Source organism: Nannobrachium achirus (genome assembly GCF_963921795.1).
Source record: "Nannobrachium achirus genome assembly, chromosome: 3".
NCBI lineage: Eukaryota > Metazoa > Chordata > Actinopteri > Myctophiformes > Myctophidae > Nannobrachium > Nannobrachium achirus.
This window is the reverse complement of record NC_137812.1, coordinates 16,266,495-16,281,208: the sequence shown is the minus strand read 5'-3', so window position 1 is coordinate 16,281,208 and position 14,714 is coordinate 16,266,495. Positions and strand designations below refer to the sequence as shown.

At 42.6% G+C, this 14,714-nt stretch overlaps 1 long non-coding RNA gene across 1 annotated transcript; it reads right to left on the bottom strand.

The window, feature by feature from the left end:
* Positions 1-8,708: 8,708 nt before the first annotated feature.
* LOC308281133 lies at positions 8,709-9,870 on the bottom strand. Its single transcript, XR_013961817.1, has 3 exons — positions 9,776-9,870; positions 9,395-9,470; positions 8,709-8,771 (listed from the first exon to the last, which is right to left on the bottom strand). It is a non-coding gene; the product is annotated as an uncharacterized lncRNA (long non-coding RNA).
* Positions 9,871-14,714: the final 4,844 nt, after the last annotated feature.

The window sequence follows — 14,714 nt, the reverse complement described above, 5'->3', positions numbered from 1 at the left end:
AATGCTACGATCATCATTATCATCAGTATTCCGGTATTTAATTATAATTTCAATGATAATGCATAAGTAGTAAATGTCATGCATTCTTACAAGTACTTTACAGTTACACAGAATCTTCCTTAAAGCAATTCTGTCAATACTTTTGCCATGAACAGATAGTGTTCCCCCGAACAGTTGCTGTGAGATAATTGTTACACCTATTCTTTAGGTTCTTCCGCATAGGCCCACTGTAAAGTTTTCTCAAATCCTTGAATTCAATTCTTACTTCTCCCTTTTAAGTTTCTTATCTGTGCTTTGCGGACACTGCCGTTGTGTATCTGTCCCATTAATGACAGGCACAAAAGTAGATAATATTATGTCTATTTGCATATGGGAAAACCCAATGTATATTGGATATCTTAACTTCACAATATTAACTGTACTTATCTGTCTATTTGCACATGGGAAAACCCAAATATATTGGATAATTTTCACTTTACATTGAACAATATAAACTTCATGCATTTAATCCTATTATAGCGTTGTCTGTCAGTTTATTCTCCTTAGATACATTTTTATGTTACCTCTAGTGTTAAACACATGGGTGATACTTGGAACTAGGCCTATAAACAATCAGTTAGTTTATCCTTTCTCAAATAAATTGTCATGTCACTGCTTAGACTACAAAATAAACCAGCTCTCCGAGCACTGCTCTTTACACAAGCTGAAGCAGAGATGCGAAAATACACTGACAGATTGACAACTCTTTTTTTTTTCTATTCTATTCTATATTAGGAAAAATTTCACTGAACCATTTAACTTCTCGTATGTGGCACCTTGCATAAGCTAGAGTATAGATCACACCACCACTTTGCTTGAGTTAAGATTGAATCAGATGAACATTTTGTTTTCTTTTAGCCAACTATATATATTTTGTACTGACTGTCTATATTTTGCCCATAAGTCCTGACCCCTTAATCCTTCTCTGATCTACAAAAATAATAACCTGACAACAAGCTGACAATAGCCTATTATAAATGTTCATTAGTTTATACAGTCATTTTTATCTTCTTGACAACATAACAGCTAAACTGTAGATTAAAGCATTCATGCTTTGACAAGCTTTCCTTCAGTTCACTGGCTGAAATACAATCTTTCCCAATGAGTGTACAAAAACAAGGAAAATATAAGACGTCCCTTTTCCCTATACCGACATCGTTTCCCACAGCCCCTAACTGTCACTACTGTCAAAGTATGGCACCTGTTCCTAAATGTTCCTTTATTCTACACTGTCCTACAAGCCGAAAGATCGTAGACAAAAATAGCATAATGACAATCACAGCCTAAGCTGTTTCCCAATGAACTATTAAACTCTACTTCAAAACATGTCTGTAGTGTGATTCTTACCCACAAATTCAGCCCTTAATTCCTTCCACAAAGCAATGCCAACCGATTATACTAACAATTAAGAATAGGTTGCTACCCAACCTTAATTTAACCCTGGTAAAGTCATACCAACCAACAAGCATTTAACTCTAAGTTAAACTCTAGAGGTCAACCCAGACTCATCTGATCCTCACATAAATATAAATACATCCCTTAACTTTTAAACATCACTGTTTACCAAACAATGGGATTACTCTGTCACAACTATAGCCTAGTTTCCAATCACTGCAGCTACAGTATACATTCACTATGTTCTACTTAAATATTAAGACAAAATTAAGCCTTTGTAACCATTCCAATCAATGTTCTCCAACATGCCTTGAAAACAGCTGATCTACCGTTCTGCTAGAACAGACTCACAAGTTTACAATGGTCTACTCTCATGGGTTTTCCCTGACCCCAACGTGTCCCTGGGTTTTAGATTTAAATCAAATAATGTCTATTTAATTGTGCCGAGGTTTCTTTTGCTGTATGATTATGCAAGCGCTGACGCACGAGAACAATCGTCTCCTCAATGTAGGCCTATACGCTTCTTCGTATCGCCAACGCTACTAAAATAGCCAGCAAAGGAACCCTTGCCTGCTGTGACCCTGTATCTCATTTAAAAATAGCAGACCTACAAGCCCACAGCGCAGCGCATTTCACCGCGCTGTCAGCTTGTAGCTCCGACGGGTCCGTGAAGTGAAGTGAGCAGAAAGAACGTTTCCGGTCTGAGAGACGGCAGAAATATGCCAGGCTCCAGCCTTCAAACTAAAGGTGCAGTACATAATGTATATTATAGCCGGCTTTAGGGATACTCTTATTCTTAAGAGACCAGCGCCGGAAGCCTTATTTCTGCTAACGCTATTTCTGCTCATTTCACATAGGCGCTCTGTCACCCCCCCCACCGCGCGTAACTGTTGTACGGCGAGAATAGAACGTAACAGAAGCAGACAGCTGCCGTGTCAGACAGACTCACAAGAGTTTGACAGGTCATAGACCTCAATTAGGTATTGTTGTAGCTTTACCACTTTAGACAAATAATAATCTGTAATTTGTAGTTTTATAGGCTTAAATTATAGCCTAAAATCTTTCTTTTCCCAGCTGACCATGGTGGTCGTGGATTCTTTATTACCAATCAACGGAACAGTTTCTTTATTTCAGATATATTGATCGCTCGACCACGACTGACTAGTTATACAAGGTAACGGACTCTCCCGTCCGCCTGGTATTTGATATAGGCCGAAAATGCATTTCCTTACATTCACGGCCTCACATTCACACCCCCAGCAGCTCGAGACTTATGCTTTCACAAAAAATTTAAGGTCAAAACCTATATTTAGTCTACCCAATGTCTTAATGACATAAGACCTTCTCCCAGGCCATTTTAACCCAGCGAGAGAAAAGAAAAGATAATACCGATTCCTATTTTGGTTCTGGTTTCAACTACCCACTTCTAGTTGATTATCATAAATGCATAATTAATATCATTACCATGTAATATATTAAATTCCTACTATAATATCATTACCATGTAATATATTAAATTCATATTATATTATCCCCCTTTTGTGAGCAGCTATCACAGGATTGCCTATGGATGTTCGAAGTCACCCCAAAATACAGTAGGCATATCCAGAAAGATGCTCACAACACATTGAACTTAAAACATAGTTATTTAACAACCAAGTCTGGCTTTCATAGTTAACCATTACACGTCTGGTTACATCTTATTTACGTCTTTTACCGTCTCGTCATTCACGAAGATTCACTCGCCCACGTGCGGCGTCCTAGAGAATATTTCGTCATGCAATATTCTATACCGAGATGATTATTGCCGAAAGGCGATTCCCCAATCGATAATCATTCGTCCCCTGAGTTACTGTTTTTTCCCCTTAAACAGAACTCTTAAGCTATATAGTAGCTTTCACCCCGAATTACACGGGTACTGTACGTTCAAACAGTATTCTTCCGAGATACGGTAGATACCTTCTATACATGCAAGGCATCTCTCTATTAAATTTTGTTCATGCAAGTATGACAGCCGCATTTCAAATGTCTTGACCGTCCCTGGGTAGGCCTACATGCAATGCCCATGACCACGTCTGGCCTTTTAAAATATTGCATATCACGACACTTCTCACCCTCGGTTAAGTTTGACCGGCGATCCCTGTCCGTCAGCTGCTCTGAATCAATAGCCAGTGTGTCCTGTACAGAAAAAGAGAAAAGCTGACAGACAGATTATGCCGGTCCCACCAGAGTCGCCACTGTAATAGAATTCTTTAAGCATCATACTTATACTAATAATAATATAATAAATTGAATTCTAAGAGGGTGGAGTGCAATGAAATACAACATTTATTAACAATATATGTAAGAGCTCTGAGACAACACCCGTGCAGAGTGTTGCCTCCTGTTTCTCAGGCATGGTCCCATTATATACACTGACAGGAATACAGGAATACAGGAATAGCAGGGGTAAATCAGAGACATCCATATAAGGCTTTAGTCAGGAACAGTTAGATGACAGGACACGACATTCTGGTGACAGGTGAGGGAGTGCCTCACTCCATGGTTGGCCTGAAGCTTAGAATATAAATCCTGACACGCCACTATGTGAATGACATGACTCTTCTGGTTACTTTAGAAACAAATTAGTAGTTACATTTATTTAGAAATCTATCACAGGACCAATCAGAGTGTCAGTGGGTGGAGTCTACAGGTGCAGAGCAGGGAGAGGAGATCCAGTTTACTACACTGAATACAGTGATGCTCTCACCTTGAACACTGCTGATGGTGAGTTGTTTAATCATCTCTGTCATGCCAAAAACAGACTGTGTCCACAACCCACTCATCGGTATACATTTAATCTCTAGAGTTATGTGCTCAACATTTGTCATTCAGATTGAATTACTTGCACCAGCAGAGCGCGCAAGTACTGCGTTCGGCGGCGCATGTATGTATGTATGTCTGTGTCTGTTTAAGCCTGTAGCCCAATGAGGGACCAGCATTCCTGGTGATGCCAGTGGTGATGTCACTGACATGGCCAGTGGTGATGCCAGTGGTGACGTCACTGACATGGCCAGTGGTGATGCCAGTGGTGATGTCACTGACATGGCCAGTGGTGATGTCACTGACATGGCCTAATTGAACTGGAACTGGAACACTATACAGTTTGAGCTGATACATTGGTAGTCTCTACTGAAAATGTTTTTTTTCCCTCTTTATTGAAGAGCTGGAGATTTTGTGTTGATTACTAACACTACCTTTGAGCTCTCTCTCTCTCTCTCTCTCTCTCTCTCTCTCTCTCTCTCTCTCTCTCTCTCTCTCTCTCTCTAAACAACAGGTAAACCAAAGGCCACACTGAAAGCTGAGCAGACAGTCATACCAGCTGGGGGCAGTGTTACATTGACCTGCTCTGTGGAGGTTTCATCTGGATGGAAATACTGGTACTACAACAACCAATCACTGATCATACAGGATGATCACTCTGCTGGACCAATCAGAGTGTCAGTGGGTGGAGTCTACAGGTGCAGAGCAGGGAGAGGAGATCCAGTTTACTACACTGAATACAGTGATGCTCTCACCTTGAACACTGCTGATGGTGAGTTGTTTAATCATCTCTGTCATGCCAAAAACAGACTGTGTCCACAACCCACTCATCGGTATACATTTAATCTCTAGAGTTATGTGCTCAACATTTGTCATTCAGATTTAATTACTTGCACCAGCAGAGCGCGCAAGTACTGCGTTCGGCGGCGCATGTATGTATGTATGTCGGTGTCTGTTTAAGCCTGTAGCCCAATGAGGGACCAGCATTCCTGGTGATGCCAGTGGTGATGTCACTGACATGGCCAGTGGTGACGTCACTGACATGGCCAGTGGTGATGTCACTGACATGGCCAGTGGTGATGCCAGTGGTGACGTCACTGACATGGCCAGTGGTGATGCCAGTGGTGATGTCACTGACATGGCCAGTGGTGATGCCAGTGGTGATGTCACTGACATGGCCAGTGGTGACGTCACTGACATGGCCAGTGGTGATGTCACTGACATGGCCAGTGGTGATGTCACTGACATGGCCAGTGGTGATGTCACTGACATGGCCAGTGGTGATGCCAGTGGTGACGTCACTGACATGGCCAGTGGTGATGCCAGTGGTGATGTCACTGACATGGCCAGTGGTGATGTCACTGACATGGCCAGTGGTGATGCCAGTGGTGACGTCACTGACATGGCCAGTGGTGATGCCAGTGGTGATGTCACTGACATGGCCAGTGGTGATGTCACTGACATGGCCAGTGGTGATGTCACTGACATGGCCAGTGGTGATGCCAGTGGTGACGTCACTGACATGGCCAGTGGTGATGCCAGTGGTGACGTCACTGACATGGCCAGTGGTGACGTCACTGACATGGCCAGTGGTGATGTCACTGACATGGCCAGTGGTGATGTCACTGACATGGCCAGTGGTGATGTCACTGACATGGCCAGTGGTGATGCCAGTGGTGACGTCACTGACATGGCCAGTGGTGATGCCAGTGGTGACGTCACTGACATGGCCAGTGGTGACGTCACTGACATGGCCAGTGGTGACGTCACTGACATGGCCAGTGGTGATGTCACTGACATGGTCAGTGGTGATGCCAGTGGTGATGTCACTGACATGGCCAGTGGTGATGTCACTGACATGGCCAGTGGTGATGTCACTGACATGGCCAGTGGTGATGCCAGTGGTGAGCGCGCTCTGCTGGCACACAATTAAATACTGTGTACATGGCCTGCTTGTGCACAAGGCGCAAATTGGCGCCTCGACAGACAGAGTGCAGTTCTAGTTACTTGTGCCAGTGAGCAAAGCGAGGTGCAAGTATTGCGCTCAGTTTATATATAATATATATATATATATATATATATATATATATATACCGCTATATAAGTCACAGTTTGTTTGAGATTCAGTTAGATTGAGAACAGGAGCGCTCGTTTTTTGGCACAAGGTGGAGCAGGCGGTGCCTTCTTCAAGGAACTAGGAATTAGAGCATAGCACGGGTCTTCCAGGACTCGATAACCCGAGACCCGAGCCGTTTCGGGTCTAAAATATTCACTTGTCCCTCGGGTTAGGGTAGGGTAGGGTCTAATTGCCTCGGGTCCGTTCGGGGCTGTCCAAAATGCATTTACCTACAAGGATCCAAGAGGACCCGAGATTTAAACATATATCCTTCAACTTTAAAATATATATTGTTTTTAATGAGACATGCATTGTTACGCTCCCAAATCCATATTATCGTCTGTTCTGGCTTATTGAGTGAGTCCCGTTCAGCGCATCCAATCTCAAGCGTTGCGCTGCTGCTGAAGTGAAAATCATGGAGGGCTTTTTTTTGCGAGGTGAAACACAAACAAAGGCCACCTGGCTGGAAGATGCAGGTTGGAACGTCATTTAGCCTATATGGAACATGTTTCTGGACATCATCTGCAGGGACAGGCGACATAAATCTGTCTATCTGCAACACAAACGCACCGACGCGCAAGCCAGCTGAGTCTCGTCTCTGTGATCAGCCACGTGCACACATAGACATCAAAGTGGGCTTGAGCCCCTGCCCTTTTATCCGTCTGTAAAAAGTGCCCTCTTCAGACCATGAATGCATTTTTTTTACATTGGTAAAATAAATTCAAATGTCCCTGGGCCCTTTCCATATCATAATTGAAGGCTGCATTCATTAGAAATGTCTGCCCCTGCCTCTCTAACATTCTCTGCACGTCCCTGTCTGTGATTATTCTGACGGGCAGCCTAGAGCGAGGAGGAGGAAGGTTTTGTGATGCGAGCTGCGTGGACACTAACTGGACAGTAACATACTCACTGCCTGGACAGGTTGGCGTTTGTTGTGGATATCACTGTGATTGTCATTGTTCAGCTTGGGAGTCGGGACTGAGTTCAAGATTTTCTGCATAATGCACGCACGGCACACTGAGAAAAATTTCTCTTCCCATTTACAAAAAAAAATCTATGCAACCAATTGCATCACGGAATTATGTAAATTATACTAGAACATGTCTTGTATCAAATACTTAATTTGTTTAAGTAGTCAACTTATCTTCTCCCGTAAAATCTACGGCAGTAGATCTAAGGCAGTAAAATCTATTAGAATTATACAGTAAATTCTACAATGTTTGTCACAGTAAAATATACAAGGAATTTTAAGTATTGTCTGCATTCATAAACTCTACTCTTGTCCAGTAAAATCTACAAGTATAATACAATTCATTAATTTAATAAATAATAATATACATTTTAAAGAATAACTTATTTTTTAAATTGTAACTATGCCATTTCTGAAAATACTGTAAATGCTTATATTGTCCTATGAACACCACCAGCATGAGTCAGGTTTAATAACATTTATTCCTCATTGAATCTTCAGGACAGCTACAGTACAGTGCAGCGCTTCATTTCATATTACACAACAAAAAATTGTACATTTCATATTACACAACTAAAAATAGTACATTTAAGTGAAAATAGATGTTGAAATGTTGGAACTACGGTGTGCACATGCCTGATGGGCCTACTCGTTGGAACTCAGTTACCAGAAGCCGTTGAAGTTCACATTCGAGGTCTTCCAGAAGATATTTCTGGAGCTGGATACAAAGAAGACTCCAAGGTGTATGATTTAAGTCCCAAATTAAAGGACTAGGCCAGCCCTCAGGGCTGGTTCCAAATATATTTAAGTGTTCTAAAGGTCAGTAGGGCCTAATTTTTTCATGGAGGCTAGATCCAACATTTCAACATCTATTTTCGCTTCAATGTAACAACTGTTTACAATGTGATTGCCCCTGCTCCATCAAAACCTGTGGTGCCCTCAAGTCACACTTGTCAAGGAAACATTCAACAAGTCAACTACCAAAGGCATTTGTTTCAAGTGTGAATATTGCAGTTCTACTCTTTCCAACGAGAAGGATTATTTCCAACATCTTGGAGTTCATCTTGAAAAAAAAGGAAACTGTGCGCTGTGTCTTCAAAGACTGTCATTATGAGACAAATGTTAAAGGAACCTTTGCATCACATAGGTCTAGAAATCACACAGCACATTCTTCAATTGACTTCCGTGCTGTAATTGTACACAAGTATCAGTCAAATATTACAGATAACATTGAAGAAGCACAATCTTGTGACACATGAAGTGAAGTATTAAAAGAAGAGGCTAGCCCTCAGGGCTTGCCACATCAGGGACGAAGAGGACCTCTGTTCCTTCGATGCCGATACCCGCCCAAGGCTTTGTCTCGACCATCGGTGCCCCAGCTGACAAGATTTTCAGAACCATTTTAGCGATGGCCTCCTGGACCTCGACAGCATCGTTGTCATCAAATACCTGTGAAATAGAGACAACAGTGAGAATGTGCTAATATAAAGGAGCACTTGTCATCAGTTATCACTGTAATGGCATTTAAAGCACACTTAAACTTGGTAGAGGTTTAGAGGTTTTGGTTTTGAGTTAAGTTGCCCCAATGTATCTTGAGACGTGTTGTGAGATTGTAGAGCGACTATTTTCACTTATTTCAAATGTCTTTAAATAATAAAAAGTGACAAGAGCCAGGCCTGGGAGGTGAGCGAGCGTTGGCTTGTGCCTGGTGTCTGGATCTATCATGGTTAGCCAATAAGAGCTACATGCGACACTTCAGCCTAACCATAGGGCTCAGAAATCAAAGGAAAAAAAGTCATTTTGGGAGTGAACTACTCCTTTAACCCATTTAGGCTTAGAATTATTTAATGCTTTAACTATTGAAAAATAGCAGATCTACAAGCTCGCATGACGCCCAGTTTATGGTCAGGATGTCGTGTGCTGGTCAGTCAGACCTCATAAGTAAGGGGAAAAAATAAATGTAAAAATGGGATATATTGGATAGATGTATAATATTGGATTTCTGACTGACAGGCCTTTACTTTGGCTTTACGTTACTTTAATGGTTGTGTTGGTGTACGCTAGGCTTCTACCTGTCTCTGGGAGACTGACTGGGTGGGGTGGTGTCCTGTCTCTGGGGACCACAGGGAGGGTGGTGGCATCAGCAATCTGTGTGAATAGAGTAAAATCATACATACTTCGTTAAACAACATGACATTTGGGCAAAGAGTTTTGAACACAGTAATGGTTCTCAAAGAGGATTCCCACTGAGGACTTTGTGGGTTCCTTTAGGGGGTCTAAATTGTTCCATACAAGTCTGTAACTCTGACAGTGTTCAAATGGAACCAAATGAACCCTAAAAGGTCCCTTTGGTTATATGCAACTTCAAAGCCTAAAAGCCAAACAGATGTAATTTCGTGACAGCCCTACATTAAAGTCAAACGGTTGTGTTAGTGTGTGCTAGGCCTCTGTACCTGTCACACGGGACCACGGAGACCGACTGGCTTGGGTGGCGTGTCCTTTCTCTGCGGGGACCGCGGGGACCGATTGGGTGGGCGTCAGCAATCTGGGTGAATAGAGTAAAATCATACATACTTCATTAAACCTCATGACTGGCCATTCTGCGCAAAGAGTTGAGCACAAGGGTGAGAAAAGGGTGCACTAAACTAGGCGGGCTTCAAATGAAAAGGTTTGAGCACCACCAACATCTCTCAAGAACAGACTAACTGAGCTCCATTTATGTTAAAAGGACCTTTTCTTTGACGATGGCTGGCCAGATTGCTGACATAGAAACATAGGTTTTTCAAAAAAACCTTAGAAAGATTCAAAAGACACATGGAATCGTGTCAAAATTCTAATTTTTACAATTTTTCAAAAATAGCAGATCTACAAGCTCGCAGTGTGGCACTCGGTGCCGCGCTGTGAGCTTGTATATCTGCTATTTTACAATAGTTAAAGCATAAAATAATGATACACAATAGAGACCCATGTTGAGCAACACAGGTGTTTCAATTTGTCTGAATAGCATAGAACTCGTGTTCTAAAATCTATGCCAATATCTATACCTGTGTTGGTCCTCAACATGGCCTGTGTAGGACTACAAATGCAACCCATGAATTAGTACATTTGAAGCCCATTGCCTACAAATATGCATGCCTCCCACACAGAGGTAAATCTAACTAAAATTCTGGGGTGTATTGTTCTAATAACTTGGGTCACACTATAATCCATGGGGTTTACTGTGTGTTTCTGTACAGTGGTTGTGTGATTATTATGGGATGCTGACATTATGTGCAGAGCACAGGCTAGACAAGGAAGTATATTGTTACAGGTCTGAGAGACTGAAGTTAGCGGTGCATGTTCTGACTGTCCAGTCCTTGCCACACACAACAGTTTATCTAGATATCATACACGTCCCAAATCTTTGGTTAAACTCACAGACCATTACATTCCACGAAGAAATCGTTTTTAAGACACGAAAAACACACCCACGCTGCGTGACATTATTGTCACACTTACATAACACAATGCATGGGATTTAGGCGCAAAAACTACAAACTAATTAACTTCCCTCGTCAAAAACAATTCAACGTTATACCCACAGCAAAACAATGGCATTTTGTCGACACTCGCGATGCTCTGTTTTAATTAAACAGTCACATTCCCCTGGATTCCCACCAGTTCTAAGTCAGCTGCTAGGCACCAGCCGAGGCAGCTCGCCGGGGCGGCCGGCCGCCCCCCGAGGGGAGCGGGTCCGCGGCGAGTACCGTATACAGCTGAGGAGATCCGCGAATAGGGCCCGCCGACCGACGGCCTTCCCCGGGCAGGTTGTGCCGGCCGCGGCGGCAGCTCGCGGTGGCGGCGGTGCCCCGAGAGGCACCGACCGCCGCCACGAGACCACCACGCGACCGACCGCCTGCCCGGTTCCGAACCGCCGGCTCCTCCAGCCGCGGCCCGTGAAAATATTTGACTCGACTATACAAGCTACTGCCAGAACATGCCACCGCTGTTTTAAGAAAAAACAATCCTATAAACACTTGCGGAACTGAACCTCAATCAAATGCAAAGCTTGTAAGCTAATTTAATTCTTACCTTGAAGTTATAAAACGCAGCTTTATCCGAGGCTCTGTCATGGCGACGCCGACGACTTGCTTCTCCTTTCTTCTCAGTTCAAACTTTTTGAAAGGGGCGTGTACTTCTTGCTATAGTTGCAGATCACATAAATTCTACAGATGTTCCTTGGCTGTAGAAATTAGTACGTTTTGATTGTTGAGTTTGGCTGTAAATATTACGTGATTGTATTAGTTGAATTTGTGTACTGAACAAGATTGGTTGGTTTAAAGTAAATAAAGCTATTTGAGGAATAAATGCACTTTTTCTTGTATTTTCAACAAGTGATATTTCACATAATACGGGACATATTTATGTAAACGAACAAACTTCATTTGTTATTGTAACTTTTAAAAGATTTAATTATGTTACATCTACTGGACATCAGGATCATTTCTTTCAGTGCACGCGTCGCAACTCTCCGCTGATGGCTCACCTATTCTGAGAGGCGGGCGAGGTGTGCTCAGCGCCGCTCACTGCGCTACTGCGCTCTATCAAGCGTCTGCTAGTCTCAAAGTAATATTGAAAAATAAGCATAATATAGCATCGGACAAAGACCCTGCCAGATCGGTTCTGTTTTTCCCCGGGCCGGGCCCATTTTAGCGTCGGGCCAATTTAATTCGGCTCTGGGTCCAATTTAATTTAGCTCCGGTCCGGCCCCTGGGCGTATGTTGCCCATGTGTGGGCTACAGTATATCCTACACTGCATATTATGAAGACCATAGTAGCTCCAAGGTGTTTTTACATTTTATACATTTAACCCTTACAGCTCCACTCGTCCGAGACAGTTTGCCCTCCTGGCCCCCAAGCTGTGGAATAAACTCCCTGTCGCACTTAGAACAACGGACTCACTCGCTAGCTTTCGCCGTGGACTGAATACTCACCTTTTCAGACTCCACCTAAACCCATAGCACTACTGAAACACTCAAGGACCATACATGAAGCTAGTTAGCATTTTTGTAGGTTTTTAGAATCCTTTTCTTTACTGATTATATATATATATATATATATATATATATATATATATATATATATATATATAGATAGATAGATAGATTGATTGATATTCATATGCATTTGCTATATTGTTGTTGATGTTCTGACATGGTATCTTGTTTATTATAGTGATGTATTATCTGCTTATTGTAAATCGCTTTGGATAAAAAGCATCTGCTAAATGCCTAAACTGTAAACTGTAAACTGTTGAAGGAAGTTCAGTCACGTTCACCTGCAGTGCTTTATGTCTCATTTCTAGCAGAGCCTGGGCCTAATGTGAAACCGACTTCTCCGCATATCATAGTGTGGCCGATTGTAGCACTTGTTGTAGTACTTGTTGGGATTCTGACCATCCTGCGGTGTCGATACAGAGCATCCAGAGGTGGGTATTACTACATTAGGGGAATTACATTTCAATTGCAATCACTGAGTAACTCCACTTAAAATAATAATAATAACCGGCCATAGAAACTGCTGCAAGTGCACACCTATTCCTATAAGGGTAATAATAATAATAATAATAATAAAACAACAACAACAATATGACAGAGGTCTTTAACTTTTCTTTTATTTACAGTACCTTTACGAGACTGTGAAGTGCCGAATCCCGCTGATGATTGTGAAAATGGTACAGTAGGCCTATATATGTTGATTACTAGAAAAAACTCCTGCACACTGTATTCAAATGCAGACATGTAAAAATAAAAAAGGAGAAAAAATACACAACATTTTGGTCTGTTAGGCTATCTTCACTACCTAATTGAAATCCGTACCCCACGTAGGATGTGACAACTGTGCACTAGGGACATGTGGGCACTAGGGTCATATGGGAACCTGGACAACTGGGCACTAGGGACATGTGGGCACTTGGAGAGGTGGGCACCTGGACAAATGGGCACTAGGGACATGTGGGCACTTGGAGAGGTGGGCACCTGGACAACTGGGCACTATAGGGACATGTGGGCACTTGGAGAGGTGGGCACCTGGACAAGTGGCCACCAAACCATCTGGGCACTAGGGACATGTGGGCACTTGGACAACATGGCCACCAAAACCATCTGGGCACTAGGGACATGTGGGCACCTGGACAAGTGGGCACATAGGGGTGGAGACATTTTTCTTCTTTTTTTCTTTAGATTTTTTAACTTTAGAAACACATTTTTAGAGTTTAGCTGCCCACTGGAAGTGTGTGTGTATATGTATATATATATGTGTGTGTGTGTGTGTGTGTGTGTGTGTGTGTGTGTGTGTGTGTGTGTGTGTGTGTGTGTGTGTGTGTGTGTATATGTTACAGTTTGTTTGAGGTACCAGTAAGATTGGGAACGGAGCGCTTGTTTTACTTCACCTTATGTCCCTGGAAGAAGCCAATGTCATTGTGGAGCTGCTCAGTGGTAGAACATTTGACTGCATTGGTCTGACGTCTCATTGTTCCTCCATTGTTCCCATTAGTCCCACGCTGGTGAATGCTAACCTGGTGAATGCTACTATGCCTAAACCTAACCCTAATCCTAACCCTAACCTCAGTAAAACTATGCCTAAACCTAACCCTAATCCTAACCCTAACCTCAGTAAAACTATGCCTAAACCTAACCCTAATCCTAACCCTAACCTCAGTATAGTTCCCCGAAGGAGGCACCGCTTGCTCCACCTTGTGACCAAAAACGAGCGCTCCTAGTCTCAATCTTACTGAACCTCAAACAGACTGTGACATATACATACATACACACACACAGACACACACTGCAATGAAGGCTTTCACTAATCACCTCTTTTCTTTTTGGGGCAGATCAGACACAGCGTTCATGATTTGTTGCAATGAAGCATCTGCCCTTTTTTTGATTGTGCGATCTACGATTAAAGAGATCTATCTACTACTTTGATGTCTGAAAATATTTCATGGAATTAGATGTATTTTAATATATTAGTTACTGAATGTCTACACCCTGCACTGAAGGCTTTCACTTCTCTCATCCACAGGATCACCCAAACCAAACAACACGGACATCAGCCTTTCTGTTAAAGGTACAGACCCATTTTCTTCATCCATATCACGTTTTTTCTTTCAGCTTACCAGGTTGAGACATCTTATTTATTGCAGTAAATGTTATCCTTTGTTTTGTGTAAAGACAAAAGGGCTTTCTTCACCAAGCATCGGGGGGCTTTGGTCAGAGATGTCAAGAACGTGGATGCCATCCTTGACGACCTGATAACTTCGGGGTTCCCTGCTGGTTTGGCTGCCAAAGTCTGTGCTGAGACCACAGACGAAGACCGCATGAGGAAGATCCTGAACAGTGTGAGCAGCAAGGC